This window comes from Rhea pennata, chromosome 4 (genome assembly GCF_028389875.1).
Source record: "Rhea pennata isolate bPtePen1 chromosome 4, bPtePen1.pri, whole genome shotgun sequence".
Lineage (NCBI taxonomy): Eukaryota > Metazoa > Chordata > Aves > Rheiformes > Rheidae > Rhea > Rhea pennata.
The window spans coordinates 33347744-33373808 of NC_084666.1; the positions used below are offsets into that span (position 1 = coordinate 33347744).

The 26065-nt window shown below is 35.3% G+C and overlaps 1 long non-coding RNA gene across 2 annotated transcripts in view; it reads left to right on the forward strand.

Moving 5' to 3' along the window:
• Positions 1–10232: 10232 nt before the first annotated feature.
• LOC134139882 (uncharacterized) overlaps positions 10233–26065 on the forward strand; it is a 44226-nt gene continuing 28393 nt past the window's right edge. The window contains exons 1-3 of one of the 2 annotated variants that reach the window (XR_009958277.1): positions 10233–10402; positions 15265–15342; positions 15662–16222. This is a non-coding gene — a long non-coding RNA (uncharacterized LOC134139882). Of the gene's footprint in view, positions 10403–15264; positions 15343–15661; positions 16223–26065 lie in introns of those variants that run through there. The other variant, XR_009958276.1, reaches the window with a different exon arrangement.

The window sequence follows — 26065 nt, forward strand, 5'->3', positions numbered from 1 at the left end:
TTATTTAAAAAGTAATACTGACTTTTTTTTTCAGAAGTACAACTCAAGAGTAAGAATTGCATATCTGGTTGCAAATGCTTTTTGCAAACTTCTTCCAAGAAGCTTTTTAGTATCAAAGGTAGATTTTTTTTCTTTTGCTTCACTTTATCTATTTCAGCTTCTACACCTTACCCCTTTTCTTCTTATTCTTGCCTAAGGGAAACAGTTTTTCCTCCTTTTTTCCTCCAATGTTATGCCATACTAATGCCATCTCTACCAGAAAAAGACCAGGAAAAAAGCTGCTGTTACAAATCCCTTCATAGGTTACTTCGAAGTTTTGCAATTTGTCATGCTTTCTAACTCATTTTCTGCTGATAGTCTACAAATCTCTGCCAAAAACACTCTTTGTGTGTTGGATAATGATAGATTTGGATTCCAGTCTTTCAAACTCAAAGTCATGCTAAAAAGCAGAGTGAACATCTGTGACAAGCAGGTAATTTTTAATAATATAAGACAGTTCCTTTCTGTGGAGAATTACACTCTCTCTCATCTCTAATCAACCTTCTCTGCTGTAACAGCAGCTGCCAATTAGGGATGTTGTCTCTTGGCAGAGTGCTCAGCCCACACTTAATTTGTTTTAAATGTGTTATGTTTCTCTATGGAAGGTGAAGGGTGTTTTTCAGTATTTTATGCCATCAGAGGCTCCTGTCATGTTAGACAAAGTTGCAAGATTTTCCCAAATCACAGTAGAGTACTTACAGATTCGAGCAGAGTCTCTTGGCAGACCAGTCCTCTCATCTGGGCTTCTGACAATGTTAAAGAAAGAGGAATGAATATTTAACTGTCCCTTTTTCTTTTTCTTTTCTTTTTGTTATATAATACAAAGCACATTTCATTCTGTAGAAAGAGCTTTACTGATTTCAATGAGATCTTTTTGTCTGATACCGCTAACCATATTGATCTAAAAGTTAGCAGTCTAAGCTACCCATGTTGTCTCCTTTAGTAATAGAAAAAAAGAGAGAATCCCATGGAGAGTTAATAACTGACATATCCTAGTGAAGACTGCAAGATTAGAAGGGGTGAATCTATTAATGTAAAATCACCTTATTTTGTTGTGGTTGAATTTTAACAGTAACATTTTGGAGACTATAAAAGCAAGTGTTAGAATATTTAGATGATATTATACTGAATCTCTTCCCTTTGCCTGTAACCCTTTTCTCCCACATGCATACACATATTACAAATTCATTGTAATAAATTTTAAGGAATCTTCAAAAATTTGGAGATTTGATTTGAACTAAAATAATTAAGTACTGCAGGAAATGATTATATTAGGTAATTTTAAGGCCTATCTTCCATTGATAAGATATTACAGTTGCAGCAAAGAGGGAAAATAAGCCCTTTCCTCCTTGTGATTCTTCTTCATTCAGCAGCTTTTTATTTGAGTTTTACTACAAAAAAAAAGAGCACTAAAACTGAGGAATCTTCAATAACCTGATAATCAGAATGACAGAGACAAAGTTTTTTCTTTGTTTTTTTTTTTTTCTTGTTTTTTTTTTTTTTTTAAGAAATTCATAGTTTTAGTGATACCAGAAGACGAATGATTAAATAATAGCAACTCTTGCCACCTGCAAAATAGGCCATTAAAATTGGCCTGTTAACCAGGCAGTATGTTCCTAACCTTCACAAAGTATGAAGCTTGAAAAGACCCTCAACCAGTACTTTAAAAGACTGTACAGTTCTCATGCTATTTTGAGTCTAGACTTTTGTTTGGCTTAAGAACTACATTCATGGCTGCACAAATGTCTGGATAATTAAGAGACTTGGGGGAAAAAAGTCTAATCTCTTGGGACTTTTAAACAGCATTAACTTGTCTTATTTTGTTGATGAGCAAGACTTTTTCTCAGAAGAACAAAAGACAAAAACTCATAATAACAGAACAAAACTTAGTAATTGAAACACTCCCCAAATTAACTGATGGCCTAAAAATTTGAAAAAACGTGTTTTTATTTTTTTTCATGAAGTGAAATCCAATTCATTCAATTGTTAATTGACAGATTGAAAGACTTGCCTCCTGTTCTGAGGAAGCACCAGCCTGACAAACAATATAACAATTATTTTTATAATTATTTATTTTTTTTATATGCACACTCATGCATACAGAACTACATATATAACATGTGAATTCCCCTTCCCTGCCAAAAAAAAGTATCTAAAGATTTACAGAGGTTCTGTTAACTGTACTTGTGCAGTATTGTCATTCTGGCCTATATCAGACAATGCAGTGTAATCTGCAGTGTTCATGCTACCTATTTTAAAAAAGATAAAAAATGGAAAGAACAAAAGTGAGGAGAAACAACTAGAATTAACTGCATGTGAAGAAGCAATATACAGAGGGAAACACAGAAGAGAAAGATGCGAAAGAGATAGGTGAAAAAAAAGTATATGGAAATTTTGGCTTTTAACAGAATGATGGATAAGCTTTGAAGTGGTTTCTCCTCAAGCAGTATCATTTCCTGGGAATGCCACAAGGCATAGGCATAGTTATCAAGATGACAGATCTTTTCTTCTCTTAGGCCTAAATGTTTTGTTTCACAGGACCCACTGAACTCTTGGAATTTCATTGCTGCTGGTGCTGCTGCTTTGCTTTTCATTTTAGTACAGACTTACTTACATTTTATCAGGCAGTTTTTTTCATGGAAAATATTTTCTTCTATCCATTTTTTAATTGTATCATGATAATGAATTGTTGCTTAATAATTCTAAGAATAATAGTACTGTTTTCTGAGTAATTCTGAAAAAATCAATATTTTTGATTTTCAGATCTACTTTAAAAATGGATCTCTGGGAAACTTTGACTTCATTCTATAACATATTTTCCTATACATTCCCACAATTCTATAACTTGTTATTCTGATCTTGTTGTTTCATTCTTGCCATAGTTTTTCCTGTCTATGCCACCTCTTTTTTCCAGAATATGGAGTTTATCTTGTTTGACATGCCTGGATTCTCTCTTCTGGTGGATAATCACCTAAGTACCTCTAATAGGTAATGTTAGATAAATTTGCAATAGCAAGCTCATCTGAAATATCTTCTGAAATCCTTTTAGTCCATTCTTATTTCAAATCAGCTGTTTTCAATAACAGTGTATTTAACTACCTCTTTGCCATAGTGTAATTTTAATATGGAGAACTGAGGAAAATAAGATTCTGTCTCATCAAAGATTTTTGTTTAGCATAGTACTAAGACATATGTTGTTCCTCTGATCCACAAGATCAGAGAGTCAAGATCCACAAGATCAGACAAGATCCACAAGCTTGATCCTATCATTATTCTCTCTTCCCTTGTACTGACCTACATTAGATAAAAGTTTTCCATAACAGAGTACTTAATAAGTGCAATAGAAGAATTTATTTCACTAAGGTGGTGACTATTGTATGTAGGAAGCTATGAATTAGCATGCAATGATCTGCCAGAAAATGCTCTATTAAAAAGAATCACATAGCACTACTTCCAATGCATATAAGTTTGAATGGTTTGCCAGATATCTAGTTTATATTTCCTTACACAACTTTCTCTTGCCTGCCTGAGAAAAACCTTTGTTCATTCCACATCCACTAGAGTAAGGTTTAGGGCCAGTGAAACTTTTTCAGGAAACTACATTTCAGTTTTGTGAAATGCACAGACTTCTAGAATTAATATTTCATGTTTCTTCACTACTCTGACACATCCTTCTGACTCTCAGAGTTCATATTCTCACTCAAATTTCTAACTCTGTGCCAGAGAACTTTCCTGATTATTACTTTCTCTCCTGCCATCAGCAGGTCCCACTTCTCCACCTGGTCATGTACCCAAAAAATATTGAATATGTCTTGGGGGCTGAGAATATTTAAATCTGGTCACTGCCCCAGATGATATAATCTGCCATACCATACTGTGAAGAATGCCTTCTTGTTATCCAAATATTTCATAATCACATTTAACTCAAGCCAGACTAAACCTAGGTAAAATGCAAAAGACAAAAAAATCATGATATCAGTATAGACAACAGAGTTGTAAATATTTGAAAAAAACATGGAAGGTGAAGAAGTCTGAAGGTGAAGGAAAAAGCCCATACTCGATCTACATGTATGAAGGTCTCTTTCACTCTTATCTAGCTGATTTGCTCTTAGATCCTGAACAGGTGGTAGTCAGGATTGTTTGTGATTTTTCTTCATAACTTATGCCCTCTGCATGCATTAGGAAGAGCTATTGACTCTTTATTCCACTCCCTGACAGGAAAAATCTTTAAAAATTCAAAAATGCCCCTGGGATAGAGAAAATATTTCCTGCTCAGCTCTAGGCATGCTTCTTTCTTCTTTTTCTTTTCTTTCCTTAAGTGTGGCTTCTCGTGCTCTGGCCTCACAAAAATTGCAGTGATCTGGAGTTACTGTGGGTTTGACCTTCACTTTGAACTGCTGGACAAGTGTTAGCAAATAGAAATATGGCTCAGTAGCTAGCTATGTCTCTAGCATAGAGGAATATTTGAGATTAAACCTACCATTTAAAACAAATAAGAAATACCTTCCCAGTGAACCTCAGCAGTTTGTTTTGCTGGACTCACTAACCAATTGAAATCTCCAAGTCATAACCTAATCCAGTTCAACAGTCCAACAAAACTCTTAGACAAGTTAAAGCTGGAAATAAATTATTAAAATAATTTTTTGTTTCTTTTTTTAACATATTCACATCAAATATCCTCATTCTTTTCAATTGTACACATATTCAGAAGCAGGTTAATTTTGCATATTTTTGGATGCAAATCAGAGTTTTGATTTGCTGATAGAAATGAGAAAAATCATAGCAGCTCAGCTGTTTTTTGACTGAAATGTACTGAGCATAAAGTATGTGGCCACACAGCATCCACAGACTATAAACAGACTCCATAGTCTGGGCCTAGTCGGCAGGAATGGTGTCCTTGGGCTTTAAAATAAAAATTTACAATATGAAAACTATAGTGTCTCTGAGTTCAGTAAAGTATCTGTCTCTGTCCCCATAATCACAGCCTTCTTTTTACCCTGTAGTTGTTACAATTTGTCAGAATTTGGCTGCATTTTCCAGAATCACAGAGCAAAATCACAGAGAACGAAGAAGTAGCAACACAGATGCAGCACGGATATAAAATAACTGTTCATTCCACCTTGAAAGGAAAAGACTGAGCAATGGGTAGACCCAGAAGGTGAGAATCACTGAGAGATACAGGACCATTCCCTTTTTCACAATCCAGATTCTTATGAATGCTTTCACTGGTGATTGACACTTTTCTCTATTTAAAGAAGGTGATGTTTCACGAATACTAAATCACAGCAAGGTGATTTTTCTAAAAATTTCCCATGCTGAAAAATGATTGATCTCAATTTTGTGAGACTTCAGGTTAAATAAATAAACAATAAAATGTCCAATAAAGAAAAAATATTTACTAAAGATGAGATGTTCTCAGCGCTTGATTTCATACTTCAGTTACCAGGCAACTACTTACTTCAGATATTGGGATTAGAACCTGCACAATTTGGCACCAAAGTAGAGGCTACTAACCAGAAACGGAGACATTTAACTCCATCAGCTAGACTAATCGAGAAAACTACTCTGTATGACGTGGTCTGACATGAGTCTTTAAAAGTAATGGGTCCGTATCCATCCATCACATGAAAGTCAGCTTTCAGGAGACAGGCCTAGTGATTAGAAATGGATTTATTTTATTGCCTTACACATTTTCATTCAGACTTTATAGCTTTTAATTCTCAGCATTGCTGTGGGAACTTAGCATCTCTTTCATGACAAGTAAAACACTGAAGAGCAGTGAATGAGAAGTTGCCTGCGGGTGCTCTGTGGCTCATAACCACTGAAAACATCGTGTATATAACCATCTGAAACCACTTAAAATTTTCTATCTCTAATAAACTCTTCAAAACATGTATGCTACCCTTGGTTTCAGTGATATATAAGTAAAAAAGTTTACTGATGCACTTGAAATAAGATGCTTGCAATCTGCAAGCTGCAAAAGCGAGTATCACCTACCTTGCTACTAGAGAAGTTAGAAAGGTAAAGTTTGGTGAAATAACTATTCAAATCTGAGTCATTCAAACAAATGTCCTGCAAGTAGAAGTATATTATTAAAAGTGTCCTGGAATGAATAGCTCTATCTGGTCAAAATATCATTATTCAGACTGATTGGATGTAGCCTCTGCCAGACTGAGGACACTGAAATGGAGACAGAGCAACATGAAGGTTGTAACAGTAGTATGAAGCAATTCCATTTCCCCTCTGTTCCTAGTGTAGTAACATGTTCTTTGCCTCCACAGATACATGGGCTGGGCAAGACTATTAGGTGAGAATTTAGAATTTAGGTAGCAGAATTCAGATAAGAGCCCTGCAAACTTCTCACCATTACATTTCTCATCTGAAGAGCTGTTATGTCTAGCAATTTTTACCTGAGGGTCTAGGAAGACGTGTTCCAAAACTCTCCAGGAGATTCAGCATTTGAAGTGAAAGGTTGAGGCTAAAATACAAAGCCACTTCGTGCTTTGACTGATTAAAAATGCATTTCACAATTGTAATACAATGTAAATCTGCAGATGTAAAAAGAGCTACCATTGTGCAAAGAATCCCAAATCACTCAACATGATTATTTAGTATTGTAGTTCTTGATCCAAGATAACATGGTACTGTTGAATTATTCATATTTCTCTGACAGATTTTCTTTTTAATTTCTGAGTTCTTTGAAAGAGCAAAATATGACCATCACTGAGCTATGTTTTAAACAGTAAAAGAATAAAGTTCTTGTTTTAGTCAGTGACTGTGTTTAAATGTATGCATCCATTAAAATAAAGCTGTCCTTTAAAAACAAAAAATTTGAGCTAAATTCTTAACTGAATTGAAATTGTTGAAGTAAATACTTTGTTATATCTTGGTATAAAGAATGATAAGGAGTGTCACATGGTGTTGCAGCTGCTGCATCTTTAAAAACTTCTTAAGAGTAAAATCCTGGGTTTTGGTTGGTAAAATAGCAGTGACTTCAAAATACAAATTTAAATCTGAAGCTAGAGTATGATTGTTACAGACTTAGCCCACTAGCATATTTTTATATCCACCAGGTGTTGAAATAGAGGGATGGTAAACTTTAAAATGAAATATGTGTAGGAAGTATCCTGCTTAATGATAAATGATGTCACGATGAGAGGCCATTGACCAGGGAATAACTTGTACATGCACGTGCAAGGCTGTGAAATACCACTCATACATCTCATTGGGACAAGAGAAGAAACACTGAAAGATCCAGTAGAGAAATCTTTCAATTATCTGGCTGTATCCATTTATTTTCAGCAACCACAAAGTATTGTTTAATCAAAAAGTTTTATTTTGCCCATTTAAAATATCACTGCTTTGTGACCAAAATTCAGTATGATATCAAGTGCAAGTCTGTATTTTCACAGAATACTGGGTTTAGATTGATTTCAGAAGTTACAGCTCTTACCCATGAGATATTGCCCTTTTTTCACAATACCGAGAACAAAAAGAAAACAGATTAAAAAAAGAGAAATTTTGAGTACTTTTGAAAACTTGCTTTTCAAAGTTACATTTCTGAAGTTTCTGAGTGGTCAAACTACTGTAACTTATAAGATCTAGTATCACATTTTTTTTCACTTAAATTGTGTGTGACTGTGATACAACTCTATGGGGCAAAACAGAATTTATGAGATTGGTGTTCAGAAAATGTCTGCATCCTGTATCTGCAAGCTTGGAAGGCACTTTGATGACATGATTGTTTACATATATAGTAAACAGCACGTGCAAACAGCGTTTCAATGTGGAATTCAAATTACAGTTTGACTTAGGGAAATCTTGCTCTGCAGGACGTATTGAGCACTTGGAAAGGGTGCTCATTCTTATGTTTTTCATTATTAGATATTATTAATATTTCCATTCTTCTAAATTCAGAGATAATTTTTCATTATGTTTCACAGATTATTTTTTGTTACAGTTAAGTGTGTTCTGACAGAGATCATGAAAGTTGTAATAGATAAAGAAACTTCCCCTTGCCTCTCCTTTCTAGCATCAATGAAACTGTAAATCAAGCACAACTCCCATCTTAATTCAACTAAAGGATTAAACTCAATTTTTTGAATTACTGAACTTGGCAATCGTAGTGAGATTTAACCAAGATATTTTTATCTGGATGAGGTTTACTATACATCAGGCTTATGTGCTATTTGAACCTGACCCTAAGCCTTTTTCTAAAGCATAGGCTTTGTGAAGAACTAATTTTCATCCATTTGTAAATTGTTACAAACCATTATTCATGCTGGCTCAGTGAACAATTTTATAGACATATCATATCTACAGATTTCTTATGCAAATTCCTAATATACTGTACATTTACCGAATAGTCAAAACTCAAGCTATATGCACGGCTGTCTAAGTCACCTTGCAGGATTCCCTAACCAATTCATCAAGTCTTATAAAGAACAGAAAATGCATATGAAGAAAAAAGATTATCAAATCCGTCAGGGAATAAAACAGAACACTTGGGAGGAATTGATGTAAAATAAGTAAGCATATACATTTTAACATACTTAAAATCTTTCTAGTTCCCCTTTACAATGTATTTGCCTGCACACTTAGGCCTGAGAGATAAAGTCTGAGGTCAATAAACTAGTTTTTTTGAGAAACTTGAAATTTTACCGTTTCTGTTTCTTCTGTCCCATATCCGTTGGCAAATTGAAGTTATTTAGAATTGGAGTAGTGGGGAGACAGGGGAGTGGAGCAATTTAAAGCAATTGCAGCAGGAATTTACCTATGAGTCTCTATTTACACATTAATACATACACTCTGCATGGGAAGAAGAGGCAAAGCTGTCTCCAAAATCTTTTGTTACTGTGGGTGCATAATGTCTGTAGAGAAACAAGCAGAACATAGATATGAAAGCAACTGCATTAATATTGTCCTATCATTTATCTAAGACTAAATCCACATAAGACATAAGACTAAACATAACTAACATAAGACTAAATCCACAGTTAGATAATATGTAATTATATCAAGCAAAATGCCTTTAAATGGAGGAGCTTTGTACTTTACCCTGAGGAGGAATTTCAGATTCACAATCTCTCAGTTAAAAGTGGTCTGCTCTCACTTCTTAAATGTTTAAACCTGGGAATTGTTACCTCAAACACCTCTACTGAATGAAATTGTTAAAAAGGAAATAAGGAAGGATACCTTTATACAATCCTCTAGAGATCAGCATTTGAACATGTTCTTAACCCCTAGAGCAGCCCTAGGGCAATTAAGCCATTGTGAAAGGAACCCTGATATACGTTCCTCTTGAGGAGTATATAAGGACCTTTTCAGTCACAGTGTCCTCATCTATTTGAAGATCATAAATACTAGTGGAAGCTAATATATACCTCTGAGTTCTGGAATTAGTATCAGAATATGATTCAATTATGATGTTGTAAAATGATGTATAGGTGTACAGAAATGCTATATTACCTGCAGAGAACTTTACTTCTCTGTGAATATGATACAGAGAATGTGTTCGCTTAGTGTGGAAACATACTCATGTCCTGTTCTTCCTACTCTTCATTTTCCTACTCAGCATTTACTGGAGAGACATTGTTTTCTTCTATCATGTCTTTCTTGGAAGTTACATCATTACATACTTTTAGCAAAAAAAAAAAAAAAAAAAAAAAAAAGAAAGAAAAAGAAAAAAAGAACAACAGCTATTATAATTCAGCTGGTGGTGGTTCATGGACATTAAAAATGCCAAATCAAACTTGTAGTGAGACTACTCGTTTCAAGTGCCCTTATCTTTGTTCCATTTCTGATTTTTACAGCCAAGAAATAGTGAAGCCTGGCCTTTCAAATACCTCTTGTGTATGCATCCAGCATTGCCCAGATTTAGTGAAGTGGAATCTGCTAAATTGAAGCAGATGACTGAAATTTTGTTTCAGTAGATGTATTTTACAGAGCAGCTTAATGTTGTTGATTCACCATGTTGTGCTGTCAGCTCAGTAGGTTATGAAAGCTGGAGGATGAATTTGTTCACTCAGTCCCATTGCTGTCCCATTTCTTTCATTCCTAAACTCCTTGGGGAGGGAGCTTTCTGCACTACTGTTGCTATGTTGTTTCCAGCACCACAGCTTTCCACCCATCCCTAAATGCACAGTTCTGTCCCAAATTAAAATTGTGTTATTCCTAAGCTGCAGATAGGAAGATTTTACCCTTGAACATTTGCTGTCTTTTTTTAACTACTAGGGATGCTGAAGCAGCTTTTCTAGACTGGTTACTACCAGTGGTGGCTGGAGAGCATGGACTGCCACTTGAGAGCATCCCAGACTGCAAGAAGCATGAGAAGGATGAATTGCTGGAGATAAGCTGACAGGAGGTAAGAGGCAAAAGTGATAGGACAGCAACAGGGATGCCAATCAAATGAATTGTTTTTGTGGTAAAAAGTAATGAGATTAGACATCAAAATCACATTTTATAGTAACAATATGTATTTCATTACTATAATGTACTACTCAGCTTTACTGCCTTACTCTCAATATTTTCCTCTTCCAGTCCTTAACCAGTTCCTTCCCCTATTCCAATATTTTTGCTGGCTGACTCTAACTTTCCACAGTCCTATAAAGCTCCTGGGTCTTATTCATGACTGAGTATAACTTCATGCTCTGTACAACTCTGAATACATATTTTCTCCATCTCTTCTCTTACGGTTTTCTGTTCTGAGCTGATTGGACATAGTGGTAAATAATATATACTGAACTGAACATAACTGATCAAATATTGAGGAAAAAATTATTGATCAAATACAGAAAATGTTGAAAAAATGTTTAAACAGTTTAAATAGACTGGTATGTTAATATTGTTTGGCTACTCCAGCTCTCTGCTTAGCTCCTTACTTAAATCTCTCTCTCATCCTTTCTCTATCTTCATAAGCATCCTGATGCTAGTCCTAATGTCTGAAATGACCATCAGCGGTGTATTTGCTAACTTGCTACTTAAAACTTGCTACTTCTGCAAAAAGTCATCTACCAGCAATTCTGAAATCTCTATAGGGTCAATTAGCCTGTAGTGATCTCTGCTGGGTAAATTAACCTGCAGTGAACTTCATGGCTAAACTGCCATATATAAAAGCAGGGCAATTTACAGCTAGATTAAGTATCTTAAAGTTACTGTGCAGTCACTGAGATGTGGACACATCCTCCATTTTTCTCAGTAGGAAACAAAATCATGTCAGGCCTGTCCGTCTCCTTTTGCTGACCCTTATTATCCCCACACTATCCATATCCTTAGTGCTTTTATTTTACTCTTGCATAAAGAGCCCTAGGGAAATGTTTCAGTTTTACAGAGCATTTATTTGGAGAACGTAATGCACACCTTATGCTGCTGAATTACTAAAACATAACTGATAATAGAGTAACTGAAAAGAGGATGGAGAAAGATGACTTACACTGGGGGTAGAAACAAGTTAGGCCAGATCCCCAGAGCATGTAAATCAGAATAGTTTGACAGATATCAGCAGAATTGTTCCAGTTTACACCAGCTGAGGAAATGGTTCTCTGTCTTTTAGCTCTATTACCCTTTGCATTACTCCACTGGGATCCCTGACCTTCTGTCTTAGTTTCATGGGTATCTTCATGTATTTACACTCCTCATACCATCTGTTGTTTATGGAATGACTCATTAATGAAATCCTTCTGCATGCAAAAGCAAGGAACCTTTTTTTTTCAGAAGCAAAATCACAGTATTTTCTGTGTGTTGAGCCCTCTTTGCAGAATCCTGTGCTGTTGTAATGTACCATGTTAATGTATAACTACTGACCCCCCCACACCTCCAGGCTCCTGCTCACTGACACAAGAGCTGAACTGATTACTCTGATGTTTACAGTACTCTGGATTTATGATTTCTATTACAAGGCCAAAAGAGAGTAGTTAACTTAACCTGCTCCACAGAGATCATGCAGAAACTGTGGCCTCTTTCCTGTGAAGCTAGCCACTATGAAGAAAAAAATATAACATTTCAGTAATTTTATGCAGCCATATTTGTGATATCCCAGTAATATCTTCTTAAAACTTTATTTCAGAGAGTCTTTCATTTCTGTATGTTAACTGTGAAAGTGAAAATTGGATGAATATGTTTGCTATGATAAAAATGAAAAAGAGAATTACATACAAGCCAAGAATATATTAGGTAGAATTTTGCCAGTAGTAAGCGTCTGCATGCAAACAATAAACCCTTCACCAAGGAGGTGTATAACAGATTTGCTGAAAATCCTCCATTTCTATGGGCATATTTGTAGTCCTTTTTTGAAATAAAAGTTACTCAACAAATTAAGGTACAAAAATTAAAGTATGATATACTAAAAAAACACACATGTTTGGCTGTTTGCCAAAATTAAATATGTTAGGGGAATGGAAGCTGCCTTTAATATCATATGATATGTTTAGGCTAGCAAGTATAATAAATTAGTGCATTATTAATGCATTAGTTAGTGTTAGTTGTTAGTGCATTAGCCAACTGAACATGTTTTCAGAATATGTGGTTCTCAGATACCACATATTTACACTCGGCAGGAAGAGCAATGACTTCCCTGTAGATTAAGGGCTATTGGTATGGTATGGTAAATCAATCAATGGAACTAAATTCTGTCCTGCAAAAGAGAATCTCGACTCCAGTAAAAATGATATTCAATCGCTGTTAATTTTGTGGTTACAGAAGCTGAAAGTTAATGAAGCTGATTTACTGGTCATTTCAGATAACAGTAAAATATATACAATAAAAATTGACTATGATTTATTTCTACTTGCCTAGTCATAAGTTTTTCAGGACAAGAGTCAAGTCATCCTCCGTGTTTGTGTAGTATCTAGTAGAATGTGTCTTCAGTCATGTTTGCAGCTTCTGGTGACTCTTTTGCCACAAATGTGATGATAATACTCAGCTATATTAGGAGAGAAAGTACATTTTAAATGGATTTTAGTCAGATATCTCCTATTGATTTTAAAGTGGTCTATGAAGCTAAAATTTGGACTAAAATATTGTGCAGTTTTAGTGAAAAGTAGGACCTGCTATGGATATTTAGACGTATGAAAATATCATAAATTCCTGGGGGTTTTTTACTGTTGCAGTGATTTTAAAGGGAAAGTGCTTGATATTCACCATAGTTTTAATAATCAGAAAGCCATAGCCATTTCTTTAGAAATGACTAACAACTGAGAACAGAAATCAGGAATCTATGCTTCCAATAGCAATTTGAAAATATTCCCACAAATCTTGGTGATAAATCAACAAATGACATCCGAATTGCTTTATGTGTCAGTTGACATTATAGGCCAAATCTTCTCGTATCCATAAAATATGGCTCAGCGGGGCAAGGCAGGAAGAATTTGTTGTAGAACTTAAAACTTTACTGAAGAAAATGGAAGAGAGAGTATACAAGAAGGAGAAATATGTAGTGCTGAACAACAGAGCCCATAGGCAAGGGAGATTAAGAGTATTTTAGCACCTGAAAAAGCAAAAGCCATGTTAGGCAAAATAATAATTGTCTACACTGAAATTTGAGAATGTTTAAATTATATTTATGTGTGAATGACCTTATGAATGTGTGAATGTTATCCTGAGACGTACATACACAGATGGTTAGTTGCTCATTTTGAAAAGGGGATGTTAAATCGAAAACATCTAAACTCAATGTAAGTGGGACTGTGTTTCCATCTTCTATAATTTTTTAACAGAATTATTAATTCTAAAAGAAAAATGTAATGTAAATAGGTGGGAAGCAGACACAGAGAATTTACGTTTGACCTGTTCTTTCACTGAAGATTCAAAGAGTACTGATTCTCTCCTTATATCCTGGAGAGTATTATTATTTTTCAGGACAGATTTCCCTAGCTGAAACGCCATAATACAAAAACACTACAGACGTTTTGTTCAATCTGTCTTACTGGCAGAGCCTATAATTCATCTAACTTCCTCCTATGAATTAGAATTTCCAATGTGTACACTCTCAGTTCAGAGTGAACCTGAGCAAATCCATAGATAATACATAGAGCTTAATGAAATTTGGCAGTTTCACAGAGGTTTTTTATTTTTTTTTAGCCTGTGGTATCTTAAATATAAAAGAACTAGAAACAACTTCAAGTAAAACTTAAACGCTGTGAAACTGCACATGAACTGCCTCTACAGGAAAACTTAAATGAATCTGGTAAAAAGCCAAAACTATACAATTTTTTTTTTGTGCAACTCTGTTTTGGTGGGCTAAGTTTTGAATAGGTAACTTTTGTGTTTGCTTATATGCAGCATCTTATTTCCATATGTAGTCCAGCCAATTCTGTGTTGAAATGCCTATAAGAATGTATTTCTGCAAATGTACATTACTACAAATTTCATGGGTGCAGACTTTAAATGAAACAGTATCTGTTCTCCTTGCCTGCAAATCTTGTTTTCTAGCAGTCAGGCTTCTGCTTCTGTCAGGCTGTCAGAATATTTTCCGAAGTAATTATAGAAAGAAAAATAGAAAGTTCCAGCTCTTTAGGAGAACTATAATTGGAATAAAAAAACCCAATAGGGATTAGGTAAAAACTGATAAAAGTCTTGTACACTGCCAGTTCTCTCCTGTAAATGAAACACTCAATAAGACTTGAAGGGTTAGCAATTGCCAGCAATAAGACAATTCAGTAAAAGGCAGAGGAATCTGTTGCTATTTTTATAGTTAGCATTTCTTAAGAATCATAATAAAATTCTTGAGTTTAACCTTACTTGAGATATTAGATATTAAAGGCATGCTTTGAAAGCAATACTGGAGAAAGGATTTATTTATACTGAAGACATATCTGCCTGCAGTCGTGTGCATAGCTTGCAGGATAGGTAATCTCTATTGCTGTACCTAGACTGATGCTATTAGCTGGACCAGGCTGAATGAGGCCTCTCTATACTTCAGTTTACTGCTGCAGGGCACACATTGCTGCTAGCCCAGTACAGTTCCAGTTCCAGGATGAGGGCTGAAATGGGCTTCCTCTCCCACTAACCACCAGTGCTTTTCCCATGTTGTTGTAGTCTGATGTCTCAAGCTATCCGATCTGTAGGTTTCAACAGCTGTCCTAGCTGCTCCATAGCCTGAAGCGAGAGCCAGTAAGACCATGTGCTTGGAAATAATCTTTCTCTTAGCCTCTTTAGCACGTTAAGCAAGTTAAAAATGAGCAACACATTAAGCCGCTGATGATTTTCTGAAACTTTTACACTAAACAGGTACATTCCTGTTTGGGAGCAGATGACACCTCCTCCAGTTTGTAAGAGAGTGATAAAGATATTATGAAGACAGAAGAGGTAAGAGAAGAGTGTTTATTTCAGTTCCATTCAGTTATCCGCATCGGGGACACAGTAGTAGGCATAAATTATTACCAGTGGCCAAGAGGTACATAGAGCCATATTTCCTTTCCATTTTCATTCCCATATATTTTACTAAGAACAAGGTGCTAGATCTGTGCTATTGAATAAAGAGGATCATTTTCAAGTGTCATTGGCATTGAGTGGGTCCTGTACATCACACAAGTAAAAATATCCTGAATTGCACAATCAAAGTCTTGTTAAAAGTTCAATGGTTTTCCCCAGACCACAAATAGAAGACTTGTCTTTTTGTTTCCAGAAGATGGAGCTGTGTTGTATTCTGACTTTCTGGAACAACTGATGTCAGCTCCTGCCCTCTCTGTTCTACTGTCCTGGTTAGACCTTTCAGCAGCTAGTGCGAAGGGCAGAATTGCTGTGGAAGAAAAAAAATTTTTGAAAGGTCGGCATCTTACTCTTCGCCCTTATGACAGTGAATAAGAAAAGGTTCCTTGTGTGCCAGCTTAGACCAGAGCCTTGGCTAGAATGTATGCTGGAGCTGAGAAAATAAGAATTTTCTCATTGAATTAGCTTGATTCATCTTCTTCTGTTCAAAAGAACAGACCAATAGGTCCCTTGAAATAGGGAGTATTGAGATAATATTTGGCAAAGTAAGTTTTATTACAGTGAAAATGAATATTCACAGTGGGACCTGGATTGCTGGTATTTTTAACGTGTGTTTGTGTGTGTGTATATGTAATTACATTACTATATACATACATGTATTTAAGTGACTAAAATGTGTATTGATTAAAATACTAGGAATGGATACGTATATGCATATACCTTAGGTGTGGGGGGGGGTGTCAAGAGAATGGGGCCAGACTCTTCTTAATGGTGACAGGACAAGAGGCACAATGGGCACAAACTGAAACACAGGAAGTTCCACCTGAATACAAGGAAGAACTTCCCTGTGAGAGTGACGGGGCACTGGACCAGGCTGCCCAGAGAGGTTGTGGAGTCTCCTTCTCTGGAGATCTTCAAGGCCCTCCTGGATGCAACCCTGTCTACCATGCTCTAGGTGACCCTGCTTGAGCAGCGGATTGGACTAGATGATCTTCAGAAGTCCCTTGCAACCTCAAACACTGTGTGATTCTGTGATTCTGTGGTGTGTATGCGTATATGTAAATATGTATATTGTGCACGTGAACTGCTGTATTTATGCTGTGTTCAAAACAAATAAATCTTGAATGTCAAACACATTCTAAAAATCATAGATGGCCAGAGTTGCATCATAAACAGTAAAAGTTGATGACTGATTCATCTGTGAGTTATTCCCTTGGCTTCTCTGCCAGCAACTGCATTTGTGACATATTGCTTCCATCAAGGTTGAGATATGAAGGGGAAGAGGGGCTTGAATGCTGAAAATGATATCACGAACTGGCAGCAAAATGCCCAAGAAATTAAATATATTTAGAAATGATATACATAAAAAATTCCTTTTGCTTTTTTAAACTCTTGATTTATTCAGATATATTTGAAGTAGAAATAAATGAATGATCTGCTTTCAGTTAGTTTCTTTTTCAGCTTGCCACACTTTAGATAGGCTAAATGCTTCTTTCAGGGAAGGTATTTCAACAATTTACTTAATGTGTCTAAAATATATTGAAAATGTTTTGAAAACATTTGAAAAACAACATTGAAAAAAGTTGTTACCTCTTGTCACTGCTTCTAGTACAGTCTTGTTCTTTCAGGTTTGCTTAGTCTTATCTTTCTTTTTCTTATTTGTTCACATCTGTATGTAGGAAGCAGCTTATATTTATTCATGAGTCATTTTCTAGGGGTCAGTGAAAATGCTATAGGCATCTGTATAGTGTAAACTAAACGCATTGGAAACAAATAAAATTTTACCTGCTCTATATACTATCATTAGAGATCTTTTTCTTTAGGAAACAAGCAAAGTAAATGGTGCAGAATCAGAAAATATTTATCAGTTCCTTTGTAGAGCATGACTCTAATAGGACCTTGAAGAAAAAAAAATGATAGTATACCTTATATTCACAGTCAAAACATCCAGAAACTAGTCTTTAATTGTAGATAATCCTGACAAATGGTTTAGAAAATGTTCCAGTCTCTTCTTTTGTCAGATTAGACACATACTTTAAAGTCAGAATGTGCTGTTTAAATGACTTTCTTGCACAACAAAAGGTTTCAAATCCTGAAAAATTAACCTGACTGACCAACATGCTAGATCCAGAAGATGCTATATCATTTGTTAACATGCCAGAGAAAATTTAGAAGTTTAACACAAACCAAAAGAAGTGTTCAGTGATAAGAATGACTCAGTGTTCTGTGCTGAGGTACAGCTTACCTAGAAAATTTAAATTAACACTGTTCTAGTGACCAATTCTACTGCAGAATAAAGTTTACGTTATTTTTGTTATCAAATAATTTTAAGGCTTACCTCATTCGATTGGCCATTAATTGTTTGTCAGTTTCTCCAGTTTTCCTGACACTGCTAGACATGGTTAGATTCTATGTAGATACTTACTAAACTGGATACGTATTTTAGTATAGGGAGCATCTATTATGTAGGAAGTTTGAGGTTTTTGAAAAAAATCTCTAGCTTTCCAACAAATTTTTAGGATGCAGAAAGAGTCTGAAAATGGTCATGTGTTAATCCTGGCTGTTATTCAGTAATTAACATGGAATTCAATCCATCCATCCATCAGGTGATACTAACATTTCAGTGGCAATTCAGGCCCGTATAACAAAGATGGTCATGTTGTGATATGGATGCTTCTGAATTGATGGTCTGACATCATCATTACACTTTACATTATGAAACTCTTTTGTAGAGAGAGCAAATTCTTATACTTTCCAGTAACTTTAAACAAAATTGTTTAACAATTGTTAATATACACTTTATATATTCTCTTTGAATGCTGTATTGCAAAAGGTGAATCAGTTAAAATATGTTCTTAAAAACAGATGATTCATTCAATGAAAATATTACACACATTTGGGGCTATCAGAAATAGCCTACAAGGACAAAATGATAAATAAGCGATACATTTTTTTGGATCTTGTCAATGACAAGGCACTTTTTTAGGCAGAAGTAATGTTTTATAATACAACAAGCAAAGTTGGAAAAAAATCAGGCAAACTGTTGGGCAGTTCTTGTATATGTACTCAGACTATATTATATTAGGACTGTTAACTATATTATGTTAGCACTGTTAACTTTTGCCTTTTAAGCAGTTGGGCAAATTTAGTACTGAGACTGTCTTTAAAAATGCCTAAAGCAAAACTGCAGTTAGACGCACAAGTATAAGAAGCATACCAGGTACCACTCATTGTTTTCTTTCGATAAAATATCTACACTCTTCTTCTTTTTCTGTATACTTCTTTTCAGATATTTCTTTTAAAAACCTGGCTTTGTACTGTTTTACTTGATGATAAGACCTAGATTGGGGGGAGGGGGGGTTTGCGGCATATAATCTTATTCTTGAGCCCTCATTCTGGAATTAACTAATTTTATCAGTTTACATACTGTTAAGTTTGTTGGCTGTGTTCCTGGTTATTCTGTTCTAAATTAATTCCATAACCTATCACACAGTTTAGAGAAAAGGTTTGCATCTTTTGCAACTTTTTCTTTTATAAATTGTTCAGATTTTTAAAAGTACCTAGAAAAGCTATGAAAAAAGCTTTTTGAAAGAAGATTTTGTGAACATTTTGTAGCAAGAAGGAATCCCTCCAAATTATTGTATATTACTTGTTTAATTCTATTTCCACCTTAAATGATTTGTTTCTTTATAGATTTCTGAACAGTAAAATAATTAGCTTGCTTTTTTTTCCTACATAAAGTCAGAGCTGGTTATTAGCTCTATGATGAATTGAAAAAAGTACAAGATAGTCTGTATGCTACTCCACAAATTAGTGAACTATATGTTATGTGATCTTTAAGGTGGTAATAATAATAAAGATTACTTATATGAACTCTATCGTTATTCTAGACACAATACATGAAATCTATGTATTAAAAACACAGTGAAGATAATATGCTGTATAAGCAGATCACTGTGCAATATTCCTTGGACAAAAGGTTGCTGATTGATTTTTTCCATACCCACTGAGGAAATAAAAAACAAAATGATGAATCTTAAATTATCTTTAGGCACTTTAGGCTTGAAGTAGTACACAAAACTGAGAAACTCCCAGTATAGGTCAAAACAATTGTTCAATATAATAATAATAGGATGACGTTATTCAGGAAATATGGGATTTTTTGAAATCTGTTTATACAGAGTTCAGCATTTATGGATTAAAAAAAACAGGAAAAGGCAATACTGTAACAGTTGAAGCTCTTCAAGTGCTGTAATGTGCTTTGTGGAGAAAGATTCAGAGAAATCCAGTTTGGGAACTGGATGCAGCACAACAGCATCAACTTCTAAGTTCCCCTAATAAACCTGCAGGGACAAGGATACTATTTTTCCAGGACCAAAGCAGAATCTTTGCTTTCAGCCATATAGACAAACCAGCTTGTCTGGGTCTGATGAAGGCACATCATTGTGGTAGAGCAGGAAACACTGTGGACGTACCCTGATGTTTCCGCTGGGTTGAGCAGAGATTGTACAGCAACATCCCCCTGGTAGGCGTTCTCTCTGCGCCCCTTTGCGCTGGAGGATCTCCCCTGCGGGACCTCTGGGCAAGGAAGGAAGAAGCTGGTGCATGCCTGGGTCAGAATGTAGCTGTGTAGATTTTAAGGTGGGGTTAATACATAGATTAACCCACCCAGTGGACAGGATAAAGAGAACCCCTGATATATATATTTTTTTAATTTCCAAGAAGAAACATCGTTACATGTCTTGGTTCAATTTCCATGACTGTAAAACTTAATAATTAACAGATGGGGGATGGAGGAGGAGAAAGAAAAGGGGCAGACTTTGTCTTCTGACAAATCTGCAGACCTTTCTGTTTCAGGGAATGAAATATTTCTTTATGTTTATAAGCCATGCTATAAGGATGGCTGGGTCTCTGCTTATCCTTCCAACACATTTTCTCCTGAAAATGTTATTTCAGCTTGCTGTTACTGGCTATACTCCTTCCTCCTTCCTCTCAGATAGCCAGTGATGTGAGGGACTCAGAGTGATTAATAGCTAGATTTTTGTGGCTGTAACTAGTAATGGAGTTCAATATAATAAGCTGGAGCTCAAATATCAGTGATTCACAGTGTGTCACTTCTCCGGTTTCATTGTCTCCTGAAATCCCCACACCACTCCAACAAGGGCCAGTAACAGTAGATCAAGGAGTCGCGTGGATGCATAACATCTTCCACAGCTTCACCTGGAACAGTTCTGCCTCTGGTCATACAGCGACAGAGCTGCTGAAGAGTTCACTTTGTTGCTTGTTGTCGTCAGACGGGGCTGAAGCAGTCCGTAAACCTCGCTTGCAGTCCTCAGACAACGGCAACGTGGCGATAGCTTCGGAGTATTTTTACTATTGTGTTTGCTCTGTCATTTCTCAAAATCCTCAACAATGGGTCAGATTTGCTAACAACAAAGTAACGTGTGCATTTTTGCCATTTAATATCACTGATCCCCTTGTGAGACTGGCTGTGCTTCAGTTAAGGAGAACATGAAGGGATTAGGGATACTGCACTACTGAGAAGACATTAATACGTCAAATACGAAGAGTGATCCATAATGATGGTGATTTGACTCCATTTCTTTCTCAAAGCGCAATAGCACAACAGAACCACCTTGGAGAGGAAAACTAAGATTTTTAATCTCTTAGAATCAGATAACAGTCACGTCTTGGGCTAAACTGTTGAGTGCGACTATGGTCCATTCTGAAAAAGGAAATGGAAAAGCATCCTCTTTTCATGAGTTTTGTTCAGATTTCACAGCTTGCAAAGCTTGAAACTTTGCCTTACTATGTAGTGTGTTGAAAACTGCAATAAAATGATAAATTATAATTGCCATGAGCTGGGGGTTAAAGGCAAGTTTGAAAGCATAGAAGCTCTAGGTCTGTTCACTAAATATTTCAAACATGAACTTATGCTAAATAACTATTGTCAGTAGAAAGAACATGTGTAAAGAAAGATTGGACAACGAAACCTGTATCTTCAATGTTATGTCAAAGTGGATTAAAGGTATGAATGTATGATACATTGTGTTCAAAAATTCTACTTATCAGCTGAGAAATCATCCAAAGACTTTTAAGTAGGCAAGGAGCCCATCTCTGTATAAATTTGATACGATTTACTGTGTAAATAGGCCCCATTGTCTGTTTTTCTGTAGCTCTACTCAGGATTTTTATTTGAGTTAGTAAAGTATAAATAGAGTGTTATGTACTGGCATAGTAATGACGTTGTTTGCAAAATTTAATATTTGGGAGGAGGGAGAGGGAGGAAGGTTTTAAATCACCAGGGTATGTGTCAGACACAGAGGTACCAAAATGGCAGTGCTCTGCCTTTCAGAGCAGGGTGACATGTCACTGATTATCCTTAGGTCACAATGTCCGTAGAAGCTGGAATATTTGGATGATAGCTTGCTGAAAATACTTACATCACCTGTTTTATTAAGGACATGCAACAGATGTTGATTCCACTCTGGAATCATTTCTAGAGAAGCAGGACTTCTTATAACTCTATTTACAGTTTTTTTTTTTTTTGTTTTTTTTTTTTGTTTTTTTTAAGGCTTAAGCTAATGGTCTCCTTTCCCCTTGTCCATTTACTTTTTCTTTTTCACTTTTCACAGTTTCTTTCCTCTGCTTGCTTGTTTGTTTTCTACCCAATATTTCCCTGGTATTTCCTTTTGTCCTATGGGTCATTAAGTTTCCCTCTTTGCTTTATGAGCTAGAATAGCGGCTAACAAGTATACAGCACATTATCAAAGACTGCAATCAACAACAGACTTCCTAAATTTACAAAAGTTGCTACAACTTTTTCCATGGCCATATAGTACAAAAAAGGAATGAGGATGGTATCTTGGCTTCGTGCCAGTGGCTGGCTTCCCTGAATTTTAATTAAAGGGCAATTCATCTCTTTGTTTAGTGGGGCACAATGATTTGCATAGTGTCTGACATGAACTGTACCTGAAAAATGGTGAGTTAAGTACATTGGAATTTGGACCTCTAGTAGTGGAGGAATTTTAGTAGAATTTCCTTAGACCACAGCTGAAATTTGTGGGTATTTTAACATAATTTAGAAAGGTAAAACCAAAACAAAATTATCAGATCTTACATCCTTCATATATTTTGTCAGTTTGGATCCAGTTGTTCCATAGTATATATCCTCAAAAGATACAAAAAAAAAAAAAAAAAAAAAAAAAAAAAAAAAAAAGGCAAAACTGAGTAACCTAAGAAGATTGGAAGATTGGAAAGTTAGGAAAAAATATAGGTAATAGAATAATTTGTTAGCATGCCTCTAGTCTCTACTTAAGATTTTATACATTCTTTTTAGGTCATTTTAAGTAATAGGGGAAAATAGCTATAAATGTTAACAATCTAATTTAGTTTTACTAGAGAAAAAATGAATGCAATGAAATTTCTTAAAATAGGTTTAAGCTGAAGACTGTATAAATGTTCCTATTAAAGAATGTTCTTATTTGAAACCTGATTTGAGTGCAATATGGTTCTTAAAGTGGCCAAGATTTAGGGTAGGTTTTAGGTAACAGTAGTAACGACATCAAAATACAGAACACACATTGTTAAGTTCAAAAAGAGTAGGTGTACTAAATGGAGACTGTTAGTGATCTGGGTGGAGTTTAGATAACTCTCTCAATATATCTCTGAGTTAGAGAGACAGGAACCTAGCTGAACTTCTCACAAGCCTAAACACTGTGGCTTAAAGGACTCTAGAATCTAAAATAAGTACTGAATGAATATAAGCACCTTCACTGTTAGGTAGCTTCTGTTGTTTGAGATTTCTTTCTTCTAACTTATATTTAAATATTTGACTTCTGACTGTTTCCAATTTTATGCTCTGTAGTAAGGGTACCCTACCTTCCTCTATTTTAATGGAACAGTGTGGTTAGGTGCTTTTCCAAAATACCTCTAAGTTCATATTTTTAAGTGTCCATCTGTAATGTCCTCTAAAATGTACTTCACTAGATTACAGACATTTCAGTGGAAATGTCACTGAACAGGTATTAGTGGAAGTAGTTCTCACTGAGAAGTATTACTGTGAGTTGAAGTTATTCAGTCAAAGGTAGCATAATCTTATGATTTCACTGCTGAAATATGAAATAAGTTAGTCACACAGATTGCACGTACACTGCCTAGACTGCCTTTATATTGGCATATGCCACCAGAGCTCTTCTTTTCTCAATCATCCGGATCAGGAACCTGACCAAAATGGGTCTGCTGTTCCTTTTTGTCTGCTTATATGATTTATTTCTCACAGAAATCAGTGCAGGGAAAGTCAAATATTTTGTACTTGGGTCTTTTCTCAAGAAGTTGAAATGCTATCTTGATGTACTCTTGAATAATGCAGTCGAGATATGGCCCTATCAACACAGATGCCACTGTCACTGAGAATTTGATTACAGTAGCCAAATTTTTCAGCCTCTTGGGCTCAGCTCTTCCAAAATGTTCAAAGACTCAATTCTATTTCATTTCAGATCGAGAGATTCAAAAATTAATGATCCTAAATATATGTATGTATATATATACATAGATTTAAATAAGCTTTAAGAACTTCTGCTTATTTCTTATTTCTGCTTTCATATTCAATACTGAAACCTTAGAGGAACAAAGCTATTGTCATAACAGAAAGCTAATCACAGTTTTATGCAGTGACCATTCATTTATTCATGGCATTAGTTAGCAAAATAAGATTTTGCGTCTGATTGTTTCGTTTAAGACATGAGGCATGAGTATAGGGACACTCACTATTCATTCTGATTTTGGAGTTCATTTTAAATTTTTTTACCTTGTTTTGTACTGCACTAGTGAAGTACAAGTCAGCACTATATCTACTCTTGCTTCACTGTAAATGTTATATGTTAAGAAAGTAAAAATACTTTCAGCATTTTCCTTTCATTTGTTTCTATCAAGGCAGCACAAACTTCACATGTGGGTAGATAATTAACAAAATACATGCACAGCCCACAAGCCTCTGAATCATGTCCCTTTTCTCAGATAACATTCTTTTTTTTTCTGATCTTGCACATTTCAACTCTATTTTGCACTAATAAGTTATTATATAACAATAATCAACAAGTTTATTATAATAGTAATTGTTGAAATACTTCTTTGCAGGAAACTAGCTTTACATAAATTTTAAATTGTGTTGTATGTGTGCCTGCTTTTAGAACTATGACAATTCTATAATTTAAAATGATTAACTATTTATCTGTTTAACATTTTTTTTTAAACGGGAATGCTACTTCTTCATTAAAAATAGAAAAACAAGAAAAAAAATCTTTTATGCCTTTTCGCTTTTGATCAGTCTGAACTATTCTGTTAAATATCTGTGAGGTATACCTGGATAACCTGAACTGTCACAGGACATACTGACCTCGAAGGGTACTGCTTGAAAGCATTTATTAAAATGTACCATTTATCTGGGCTATTTTTATTCATTTGTTCCTACTTTTTTCACCCTTTCTTCTCTTTCAATGACTAGCTTCTTACATTTTCCTGACAAGGAAATCTTGAAGGTGCAAGATGAGAAAAATAAAAATAGAAAAACGTTCCCTCAGCAGATAAGCTCACTACCACCTCTTCATTGAGGAATTGTAGTTCTCTTACCATGTAAACCATTTTAATGCATAGCACTCCCCACCCACTGCCACGGCTCCCTGCTTTTCAGTCACTTTCATATAGGTCTGTACGCATCTATATTGTCATCTCAGTTATGTGAATCATCTCACCAGTTTGATATCATGACTCTTAATCACCATCCTTCATAGAAATAATTCTTGTTATCCTTTGCCTCAGTGTACTTTAGCTTTGTGAGCAATTTGGAACATTCTGATGATCAGTCTTGTATTTTTAAGGGGGGGGGGGAAAGAACATATTTAAATGTAAATTCTGGTCATGTTTTTTTATATCATAATTACAAAATACTAAGTTTTGAATCAGAGGCAACTTTGAATCTAAGTATTACACATATGTAACAAGTATTATTGCAAGTTTACTAGTATTATATTATGAAGACAAACACTAGGATATATTTTAACAGATCAGTGAACATATTCTTTTTTTATATTATATCCTCTCCCTTTCTTTCATCACTATTTGTCTTTAGTTTTGTGCTTTCCAGTGTAGTTTATCCCAAACTTAGACAAGCTGTTATTTTAATTATATAGGCTGATATTTATTTGTCTTCAGTTTGCCTTTCTTAGATATGAGAAATAGAATTCATAGATCACTACTTTTCTCTCATCTCTCTGCTTGCCAGCCCACTAGCACTAATGGTGAAAGAATTAGAAAATGCTCAAATGTGAGAAATTGCTACAGGAAAAAAAAAATCATATTTTTTCGGTAGAGCTGTCCTTTGCTTCCTTGTAGTCCCCAAAGAGCTTTGACACTGTTTCAATGGTTGTCTGCTGAAACAACTGAATTCAAACACAGTGAAACTTTCTTAATCTACAGCTCTCTAACCAGAGTGAATGATCAGCCAGCTGCTAGGCTCCTGGGTTCTGTGCTGCTCCTGAAGCTGCTATCGAGAGAAAATGTTTTTCAATAACCACACACACTTTACCTCTGGACTAGCTTT